A 12,177-nucleotide genomic window follows, 5' to 3' on the forward strand; every position below is an offset into this window, starting at 1 on the left:
TGTCTACTCATAAGTCATCTAGGTGCATGCGGATTCAAGACAATAGTTACAAACTCCTAACAAGGTGGTACATTACACCAGACAAATCTTGCTTCTTTTCTGAGGTGGCCTCAGATCGATGTTGGAGGTGCCACGGAGACAGAGGAATGTTTTTTCACATCTGGTGGGAATGTCCCTTAATAAACAAATGGTGGAGAGACATCTTTCGATTCAGCAATCAAATTTGCCACACATCCATACAGGCCTCGCCCGGTAAAGCTTTACTTACCTACTTTGACGAGGAGGAACTATCCCCTCCCCTTACATCTTCAAACAGCTACTTATAGCGGCCCGGCTAACTATTCCAAAATTCTGGTTGCAAACCTCTCTACCATCAATAGAGCAATGGAAACTTGCTCCCTACCTCTCTGTTTTGGCTTTCTGGCTCCTTTCAGCAGTCTTTAGCCTTCATCATTGCTGATGCCAGTCCTTGGCTACAGCAGAACATTTGACCATGCCCATCTGGAAGTTTACAGGACGGGGACTGGAAGATTGCTAAAAGGAAGGCAAGGAGCTGGAAGGGAGTGAGTGGAATTTTTTTTTCATTAGGTACCACACTCTTAGAGGGCTAGGCAAAAGTAGTGAAATCCCAAAAAGCCTCTTTAACATGGCATGTGATGGAACATAATTTTTTTTTCAGATTTGAGTCAAAGATAGGTATAGTGTGAGCCTAATGCAGTCTATGAGAGCTGCTTTATGGATCCATGCAAAACATATCCATAATACAGCCATGTGCATAATTCCTTTGCTTAAAAAAAACATTGCTTTTATCAAATGTTTTCACCACTGCAGTGGTGATCAGGTCCATAATCCCTTGCCCCCAGCTACTTGTGCACGAGTGTGTGTCTGCACTTTCACTGCATCACAAACTATGACTCTGTGGCCGTATTGCGTTGCCGGATTCGGGAGGAGGAGCGGGATTCTCTTTTGATCTTTGAAAAAAATATAAATACCGGATCCGTTATTCCGAATGATACTGAATGAGACTGTTCCGGTATTTCACCGGATCTGGAAGAAAAGGATATCAGTTAGCATACTGTTTGCTGGATCCGGATAATAACAATGCTAGTGTGAAAGTAGCCTAACACAGCCACACCAAGGACACCTTTTTCACAAACAGCGAGGGATATAGGGGGCCTGTGTATGGACCTTAGCGCTGTTGCATAAGCAATCGAGTCTGTGGGTGCCATAGAGAGGCAGTTAGGTTTTATTTTGTTTATTTGTTTTTCTTGTTAGTTGTTTATTTTATAAAAACAAAAAACAAATTGAAAAGGCCTCTAAGGCTACTTTCACACTAGCGTTGTTTAAATCCGGCGTTCAATTCCGACACCGGGACTGCCCGCCTGATCCGGAAAAACGTGTGAAAACGGATTACATTTGAATCCTGATTAGGATTTTGATCACAATTAAAAAAAATGCATTGGAAAAAACGGACCCGCCATTTATGGACTTCACATTTTTCGGGTTTAACATGTAAAAGCCGGATCCGGTTTGACTGAACACATGGCGCCGGATCCGGCGTTAATGCAAGTCAATGGGAAAAAGACCGGATCCGGTGTTCAGTCAAAGTGTTCAGGATTTTTGGCCGGAGGTAAAAATACAACATGCTACGGTTTTCTGAAAAGCCTGATCAGTCAAAAAGACTGAACTGAAGACATCCTGATGCATCCTGAACGGATTACTCTCCATTCAGAATGCATTAGGATAAAAAAATCTTTTCCGGATTTGAGCCCCTAGGACGGAACTCAGCGCCGGAAAAGAAAAACGCTAGTGTGAAAGTACCCTTATACTAACAAAATAAGAGGGCCAACAAAATACATGCCTTCATTCCATATTCCAACATTTAAACTCTCTTTATTACTGTAGCATGTCAACCAAATCAAAGTTGATGCCGCTAGACTGTCTTGAACCAAGATTTTTCATAAAATATGTTTTACAAACTTTTTGGAGTAGCTGACATTGAATACTTGACAGCCTGTTTGTTTCCACAGGTTTAGAAATTCAGATGAATCATTGATGAAGTCTTCATCCACACCTGAATTGCTCCGAGGTCAGAATCACAGTTAGAAGTTGTCTCCATGAAATGATACTGAAAGCAGCTCCGAAGGGTTTACAACACGCAGGCGAAACTAGTATGATTCACATCAGATTACTTGCACCATGGAATAATCAATATAAATCATGAGAACATTCACAAATGTTTTGGTTCCAGAAAATAAATCAAGGATGTGAAACGTTCCATTCTCCTTATTTGTATCTATTAGGATGTAATGCTCGGCTGCATTCATTTCTCCAGTATGTCTTCATCGGTTAATATACGACAGCATGCATCATAAGTACTATTTTACTGGGAGATCCCTTGGTAGGTCTTCATCTTTACTATGTATTCAAATTTCTGTTTTAAATTTTAAATGAGTAAATTTTATTTTCTCAAATAATAAAAAAAAAGCATGACGCGCTGATTGGGAGCAGCTTCTTTTTCATATGTTTTATTAAACAACAATAAAAGCCATAGCAATGACAGTGACAATACGAAGCAAATGCACCAGTGTATTGTTAACAGGGAGTAAATTTTGTCACAAAACTGTCAGAACTGAATTAAACAGTGCAATGTAAAAAATTGTAAAAACAGCAAAGAAAGGGGCAGGAAAATGACAGGAGAATAGAAGGAGGGGGAAAGACTGCACAATAGAAAAGCAGAGTTCAGATATGTAACTATAAAGCCTGCTTCACAAGAACGATATGGATTGTGTCAGGATTTGTTCAGGAAAAAACTGATGGTTTTGCATGCAAACTCAGGGCTCATTAACACAAACATTTTTTTTTTCCATTTCCTTTCCTTTTTTTACAGGTCCATATGCCGAACCATCACTTCAATGGGTTTGTAAATAAAACGGAAATGACTCTGCGTGCATTCCGTTTCCTTATGTCCTCATGTCCGTTTGACAAAACAATAGAAAATGTCCTATTCTTGTCCGTTTTGCAGACAAGGATAGGCATTGTTACAATGTAATACGGATGTTACACAGATGTCATCCGTTTTTTGCTGCCGAAACGTATTTTGCTTTCAGTGTGTAAGTACTTTCCAGAAGGATGCAATCTGTTTTGATTAGTGTTGAGCGAGCATGCGCAGCTGAACTGCTGTTCGGCTTGAGCATCACTATACTCAGCACATCCGAGTAAAATTTTATACAATGAAAGTCAATGGGAGACCCGAGCATCAAACCACTGCTCTAAAAAATAGAAAGTGTCTGGTATACAAAAAAAATTAGAAATTGATGGAAACCCCATCAAAATGGTTTGGAAACAGCATTAAGAGGATAGCTGGATGCATATCGGACTCCTATTAACTACAACATACAATAGACAACCACACAATGGCTATATGCCAAAAGCCAAGTATATGGCAGCCATGAAACTATCCATGAGACAGATGACAGGCTTAGTCAGCATACCTTACAATAGCAGCCTTGTGCACTAGGAACCATTCCAAACCAACTCTCATCTGACTAAGAACAATAAGCCTCAAAGTTACTTCAGATCTATTGGATGGCTTGGGTGGACCTCCCTATCATTAGGGAGACAAAAAGTTTTCTGATTGTCCTAACATAATATTCAACAACCTTTCTATACAGTTTTGTCATGTAGAAACTAATTTGCATAAACATGGGCATATGGGAAAGACATGCAAATGAGCAGAATCTGCCTAATTTTTAAGCTGTAAAACCATTTCCATGGAAAATTTGCGATCTACACTACTTATGAACAGCACCATCTATTGGTTTCATAGTCTTATGACAAGAGTAATAGTATTGTCATAAGACTATGAAACCAATAGTTGGCGCTGTTTATGACTCATGAACAGCGCCATCTATTGGTTTCATAGTCTTATGACTAGTGTTGAGCATGAATATTCGAATAGCGAATTTTTATCTCGAATATCGCAACTTTGAGAATTTGCGAATATTTCAAATATAGTGCTATATATTCGTTATAGCAAATATTCGTCATTTTTTCCCATCTGAACACATGATTCCTCCCTTCTTCTTGCTTGTGGGCCAATGAGTCATTAGCCCACAAGCAACTTAAGCAGGGAGGAATCATGACTTTAGATGGAAAAAATGACGAATATTCTAAAAAACAAATATATAGCACTATATTAATTAAGCATCCCCATCATTATGGGAACGCCTGGGGGTTAGAATATACCAGTGGATCTGAGTTTTCACAATCTCAGTGAGATCGTGAAAACTCAGATCCGATGGTATATTTTAACTCCCAGGCGTTCCAATGGTGACAAGGACGCTTGTAGGGGAGGAGTATGCCAAAGTGGAACAAGTGTACAGCTTGAAAAAAAAAAGACGAATATTCTAAAAATCTAATATATTCGATATAGTGCTGTATATTTGTTTTTTAGAATATTCGTCATTTTTTCCAACTAAAGTCATGATTCCTCCCTGCTTAAGTTGCTTGTGGGCCAAAGACTCATTGGCCCACAAGCAAGAAGCAGAGAGGAATCATGTGCTCAGATGGGAAAAAATGACAAATATTCGCTATAACCAATATATAGCACTATATTCGATATATTTGCGAATTCTTGACGTTGTGATATTCGAGATAAAAATTTACAGTTTGAATATTTGCGTTGAACACTAGTCATAAGACTATGAAACTAATAGATGGTGCTGTTCATGAGTAGTGCAGATCGCAAATTTTCCATGCAAATGGTTTTACAGCTGAAAAACAAGGCCGATTCTGCTCATTTGCATTTTTTTCCCATATGCCCATGTTTATGCAAATTTGTTTTTACATGACAAAACTGTATAGAAAGGTTATTGAATATTGTTAGGACAATCAGAAAACTTTTTGTCTCTCTAATTATATTGATCTAGGTGCGCAGGTCCACCCAAGCCATCCAACAGATCTAAAGTAACTTTGAGGCTTACTGGCTCTCAGTCAGATGAAATCTGGTTTCGCATAGTGTACAAGGCTGCCATTGTTAGGTAAGCTGACTAAGCCTGTCATCTGTCTCATGGATAGATTGATGGCTTGCATATACCTGGCTTTTGGCATATAGCCTTCATGTGGTTGTTTATTGTATGTCATAGATAATAGGAGTCCAAGATGCATCCAGCCATCCTCTTAATGCTGTTTCCAAACCATTTTGATGGGGTTTCCAGAAGTAGTCCCGATCTGTGCATAAGTCTCTGTACAACTTGCCAGGTAAATGGATGCATCACGGAAAGTCCTGGGTCCTGGGTCCCACTGGGACAGATATAGTCCCAGCAAACTTCAGTCAGTAGCTAGCAGTACTGACCTGCACCTGGATAAGGAAGGATAACAGTGGGCACTGACCGACCTGGGAGGCCACCTTTTATGTGCCTGCTAACAAATCTCAGGGTGCCAAGTGTCCACTCCCCATAGGTCATGATCCTGCCCTACACCTGTGTATAAGGCTTTGGTCGGTCATTAGTCAATTAGACCAATGCCAGCCCCCTAATCTGCTTTGAACTTGTGGCCAGGTGCTATTCCCTCCGCTGGTCGGCGAAGCGAGTACGCGCGACCGCGTATCCCCTTGCGAACCTGTTTTCAAACGTAAATGCGGATGCACAACAGGCTCTGGAAGAGTGCGCAAGCTCGTCGACATGGACACCGGAATGGAATCCGCAACAGGCACCGGAGACAAGCTCGGCCGCAGCGTACTGCCACTAGCTCGGCCAAGCTGTCCCCGAAAGCCATGCGGTCTTCCCCTCCGGCACACATGCAAACGCATCCCCGCATCGGTTCGCAAAGGGGTCGGAGCTGGTGTTTCAATGGAGACACACGTAACCTGTCTCGCAGCTCCACGAGGACCCTTTTTGGTCACACCGGAGTGGGAGACAGGTAAGGATCTTACAAATGGACTTTTATCAGAAACTTGAGACAACTGACATAAGTGACAAGAATGGATCCTAACAGATATTAATAGATATTGATGGATTTGTAAAATAGATCAGAATGGATCTCGTATCAATGATCTATTCTGTAAAAGGGAATAGCTGTACGGTCTCAGAGATGACATGTATCTTTTTGTTCCTGCTACAATGTTGGAGACTAACTGTATGTTGAGGTGCTAATATTGCAGGCATTTACTTTAGTGGAGACCATAGAGCACTGCAAAAAAAAGTGTAAAGTGTTATTTAAGGATACATTTGGATAGATCAATTATAGCAGAAAATGAAATGGCGATATTATATGGCACATAGGAAAATGAATATTAGACGCATGATCATTATAACTGTCAACAATGAACAGCTACACCAGTCACGCAAAGGGAAGTGCTATTATTAAAAATGTCCATGATAAAAGGTAATAAATATTAAAAATATTACACATCTAAAAGTACTTTGTAAAATTTATTGTAAAGTAAAAGCCTTTTTGCAACCTTCTCTAAAATGTTTTTTTTATGAAACAGTTCACAGCTGCCAGCACCCACTTTATCAGAACTTGATGCACTGTGATAGTTATATTTACAACAGTGTTGAATTTCTAGATTTTGCATACTTTTTCTAGGGTTCTGTACCTCCCTAAAAAGATCTGGAAAAGGGCTTTGATTGGAAACAATAGTTGGTTACCCAATCTCCAGTCCATCAAAGGTAGAACTTTTAATTATTTAGCTGTACCACCAGCATGTGTATAAAACGGTGCAGTCACATGCCCAAATGTATTAAGATTGTTTCATACATCTTAAAATAATGACGGCTCACCTGGGAAATCCGTATGGAAAGGTGCTCTCCTAAAGGATTACCCAGAGCCAGGAGAGACAATAAAGAATGTATAAGAGGGGCACTCAAATATCAAGGAGCCTTGGACAGCAAATACATATGCGGTGAATGGTTTAATAAACACTAATATAACAAGGTATCATAAAATGACATATAACATCACATAAATTGACAAAAAAACTGGCAGATAGCTGATATAAACCCACAAATAGTATGTTAGCATATACACTGGGCCAGTATCGCCGTACGTGTCCGTATGACACCTAGATGGAAAAGTAATTGTCGGATCGACAGACACTATGGGCCAGATTTATCATTAGCTCAGGTCAGAATACAGGGAGTGCAGAATTATTAGGCAAATGAGTATTTTGACCACATCATCCTCTTTATGCATGTTGTCTTACTCCAAGCTGTATAGGCTCGAAAGCCTACTACCAATTAAGCATATTAGGTGATGTGCATCTCTGTAATGAGAAGGGGTGTGGTCTAATGACGTCAACACCCTATATCAGGTGTGCATAATTATCAGGCAACTTCCTTTCCTTTGGCAAAATGGGTCAAAAGAAGGACTTGACAGGCTCAGAAAAAATCAAAAATAGTGAGATATCTTGCAGAGGGATGCAGCACTCTTAAAATTGCAAAGCTTCTGAAGCGTGATCATCGAACAATCAAGCGTTTCATTCAAAATAGTCAACAGGGTCGCAAGAAGCGTGTGGAAAAACCAAGGCGCAAAATAACTGCCCATGAACTGAGAAAAGTCTAGCGTGCAGCTGCCAAGATGCCACTTGCCACCAGTTTGGCCATATTTCAGAGCTGCAACATCACTGGAGTGCCCAAAAGCACAAGGTGTGCAATACTCAGAGACATGGCCAAGGTAAGAAAGGCTGAAAGACGACCACCACTGAACAAGACACACAAGCTGAAACGTCAAGACTGGGCCAAGAAATATCTCAAGACTGATTTTTCTAAGGTTTTATGGACTGATGAAATGAGAGTGAGTCTTGATGGGCCAGATGGATGGGCCCGTGGCTGGATTGGTAAAGGGCAGAGAGCTCCAGTCCGACTCAGACGCCAGTAAGGTGGAGGTGGAGTACTGGTTTGGGCTGGTATCATCAAAGATGAGCTTGTGGGGCCTTTTCGGGTTGAGGATGGAGTCAAGCTCAACTCCCAGTCCTACTGCCAGTTTCTGGAAGACACCTTCTTCAAGCAGTGGTACAGGAAGAAGTCTGCATCCTTCAAGAAAAACATGATTTTCATGCAGGACAATGCTCCATCACATGCGTCCAAGTACTCCACAGCGTGGCTGGCAAGAAAGGGTATAAAAGAAGAAAATCTAATGACATGGCCTCCTTGTTCACCTGATCTGAACCTCATTGAGAACCTGTGGTCCATCATCAAATGTGAGATTTACAAGGAGGGAAAACAGCACACCTCTCTGAACAGTGTCTGGGAGGCTGTGGTTGCTGCTGCACGCAATGTTGATGGTGAACAGATCAAAACACTGACAGAATCCATGGATGGCAGGCTTTTGAGTGTCCTTGCAAAGAAAGGTGGCTATATTGGTCACTGATTTGTTTTTGTTTTGTTTTTGAATGTCAAAAATGTATATTTGTGAATGTTGAGATGTTATATTGGTTTCACTGGTAAAAATAAATAATTGAAATGGGTATATATTTGTTTTTTGTTAAGTTGCCTTATAATTATGCACAGTAATAGTCACCTGCACACACAGATATCCCCCTAAAATAGCTAAAACTAAAAACAAACTAAAAACTGCTTCCAAAAATATTCAGCTTTGATATTAATGAGTTTTTTGGGTTCATTGAGAACATGGTTGTTGTTCAATAATAAAATTATTCCTCAAAAATACAACTTGCCTAATAATTCTGCACTCCCTGTAATGGAGTGAAAAAGTCCCAAAAAAAGTCCCAAACGCTTAAACTGCGCACAACTTTTTTCTGCTCTGCACTATGCTCGCCAGTTTTCTGAAAGTGGGCGTGTTTTCTTATGTAAATGAATCTCTAGACAGATTTACTATTGGGACTATTTAAAAAGTCACAAAAAAGTCGCAATTTCACTCCAGTGAGGACCATACTTATCTTATGAGACTTTTTAATAGAACATGCGACTTTTTCATAAAAACGTGCAACTTTTTCGCAAAGCTGCTTACTGACGGATAAACTGCTACCGTCAAACCACATTTATCACAGTCTTAAAGGGCCGATCATAAATCTGACTTGGCTAAAACAGACTTTAGCCATATGTGAAAGTGGAGTGAGCTGTCAGAGTAATGATAAATCTGGCCCAATGAGTTGATGTTCCATATAGAGATGAACGACCATAGACAGAGACCTGCCGTTGTGGGGCGTATCTCTTGACTGATAAGTAGAAAAAATATATAAATTGGGCAGCACAGCTATAAATCAAGTACAGGCGGAGTGCCAGTGGCTGTGAAGACGATCCCCCTTCAGATAATAAGCGAGAATAAGCAAAACCTTGCTGAATACCGCCACTGAAGAAGAGGAGGTACCCCGAAATGCGTATGGTATATTTGGACGGAGTAGCAAGCAATACATCTATATGGAATTTGCCATATGTAGCTTTTCTTATGATTTATCAGCCACTCATACATATCCAGGATTACTGAACTACGTCTCATTGGACTCTTCACTTGGAGATGCGGAACTAGGAGACGCATACCTTGCCATGTACGACTCCCCGATCACGTAGACTTCCAGTCACGTGCAACCGCCGCTAAGTCACATGGGATGCCACGTTGATACCGCGAGACTACACGGGACGCCGGTAGCAGGTCCGGCGGTGGAGGAAAGAGAGGAGACATTCAGCAACCCAGTACTACCCGGTGGTAAGACTCTCAACTGGCAGTGTGTAAAGGGATTCTGTAACAGGCTTGTGATCCGGTGGCTAAGCATATAGCTATCCCGTATACATATCGGAAATATGAGATACGGACACACTCCTATATATATATACCATACTAACTACTTATCAATCAAGAGATATGCCCCCCAATGGCAGGTCTCTGTCTATGGTCGTTCACCTCTATATGGGACATCAGCTCATAGTGTCTGTCTATCCGACAATTACTTTTCCATCTAGGTCTCATACAGACACGTACGGCGATACTGACCCAGTGTATATGCTAACATACAATTTGTTTGTTTATATCAGCTATCTGCCAGTTTTTTTTGTCAATTTATGTGATGTTATATGTCATTTTATGATACCTTGTTATATTAGTGTTTATTAAACCATTCACCACATATGTATTTGCGGTCTGAGGCTCCTTGATATTTGAGTGCCCCTCTTATACATTCTTTATTGTTTCATACATCTCTCTAAAAAAAATGAAAAAATTGAAGGAGTGGACGCCTAACTAAAAATGCATATCTCTTCATAAATTTGGACTGTTTAAGATCCAGAAAATTAAATATATGCCTGTTTTCAGCAGGTTCGGATTTGCTTCTAAATGTAAGCCAATTTATTTTTTAAATATTAATAAAATCTGTAAAAAAAAGTTTAAGCCACACCCCTTCCTGTTAAGGCATAACCGCATCTTCAACTTTTGGTTAGTTGGTGACTCCATGTTGTGTGTTGTCTCTCACATAAAAATATAATCTTAATTTTTCGCTCTCTTTCTTTCTCTCACTCTTTCCAAAATTTGGCCAAATTAAATAATAAAAAATTGTATGTAGATCCAATGCAATTTTTTTTATGAAATTCAGGTCAAATATGCCTAGTTTAGAATCTCTATTTGTGACTCGTTTTGTGAAATGTGCAATTCTTAAAGCTTCTATGTGACTTTGTGCAGAAAATTTTGCAATAATTCACATTTTCCAGTACTGGGACGTGTGTGGGGTCAAACTGATTTAAACCATATTTCTCAACTGCAAACTTTTTAAAGATTCACAAAATTGCTGCAATCTTACTCCAGCAAAGGGGAGGCACAGAGAGTAGGATAACATCTCAAGACAGAAGTGTTTTATTAAAGGATAACTGTCATATTTTCTTTTATTTGCTAGTTTATTAGAGCTAGGCTTGTATACCTGAGTTAGTCTGTCAATGATTGTCAAAAGATCCATAATTACCTTATAATGACAGCTTTCATTAATGTCTCCTGTCCCTTTCCACTGCTCCCTTAAAAGACCATTGCTATGGCTCATCTGTCTCCGGCTAGGAAGACAGAGGGTCGGTCCTTCACACTGAATGCCTACATTAGGCTTTAGAGTGAGGAGGCGTGTCTCTCAGTAATCCAATCTGATTGGCTGGCAGGAAGCTGCTGGCTACAGCAAGTTTGTATGTGACCTGAGGGAATGCAGTTTTGGCCTCAGAGAACTGGCAGAGGAGCTGTCAGGGATCGAACCGGCGTCCTAGGCTGTAGCCTTGCTCACTAGATCACAGAGCTTCATGGAGTTTCTGTTACTTTTTTTAACCACCTCCTCGACCTGAATTTTCCTGCTTTTGGTTTGACCAATCAGATCTGTGTACGCCCTATTTAAGGAAGACCATGTCACTTCCTCCCTTGCCAGATTATTGAGCTATCTCAGCCGTAGTCTTGCTTCAGCTTCTCAGTATTTATCTGCTAACCTGCTCGTGTACCGAACTCTGCCTCCATCGACTACTCTCCTGCCTCATCCTGAATCCTTGTACCTGCCATCCTGTGTACCGACCCAGGACTGCCTGACTACTCTCTTGCCTTCCTCGTTCTTTGGCACTCATCTACCACGTGGACCTTATCGGGTCCATTGAGCCACCGCCATTCCTGCATATTGGGATCATTCATCCATTCGGTTTCCGTGCTCCCCTGTTCCTGTGTCGCTGCCATTGGACTCCTTCCCCTCCTTGAGTAACCTCTACAAACCTGTGTAGATAACCATAACAGGAGCCATCTTGAGAAGATCCTCATAATGTTGGATTCAAAACACCTGTAACTAAGGGGAAAACTCAAGGAAAACAGTGGTAAGTGAATAAACTAAAGATTGCTTTATGATAATGCTGCTGCAGCAGTAACATATGCTAAAATTTATTTTTTGATGAAATTATGACAGTTATCCTTTAAAGATAAACCAAATTTCTCAAACGCTGTGAAATTAACATGGTAGGAGGACAGAGATTATGCTGATCTCCAGGGAGCTCGGTACCTGAGTCATTGCAGTGAATTTCAATGCTCAGTGTCATAATAGACCACCTATCCGCCATTTAGGTAGAAAGTTGTCTCATCACTGAACAGTATCTTCTCTTTGAAGTGTGGGTCCCATTGCAATTGCTGTAACACCCATTCTGCAAATTTAGCTCAGCGATGAGGATCGTCCTCATTAAGATAATGCAGCAACTATATCTTGTACGGGTGCCA

General features: G+C 40.6%; 1 long non-coding RNA gene across 1 annotated transcript; it reads left to right on the top strand.

Annotated features, from left to right (window-relative positions):
- Positions 1–6,433: 6,433 nt before the first annotated feature.
- On the top strand, positions 6,434–11,156 carry LOC120979480. The gene is made up of 3 exons (XR_005774298.1): positions 6,434–6,444; positions 8,011–8,012; positions 11,002–11,156. It is a non-coding gene; the product is annotated as an uncharacterized LOC120979480 (long non-coding RNA).
- The last annotated feature ends 1,021 nt before the right edge of the window (positions 11,157–12,177 follow it).

The sequence above is a fragment of the Bufo bufo genome, chromosome 9 (assembly GCF_905171765.1).
Source record: "Bufo bufo chromosome 9, aBufBuf1.1, whole genome shotgun sequence".
NCBI lineage: Eukaryota > Metazoa > Chordata > Amphibia > Anura > Bufonidae > Bufo > Bufo bufo.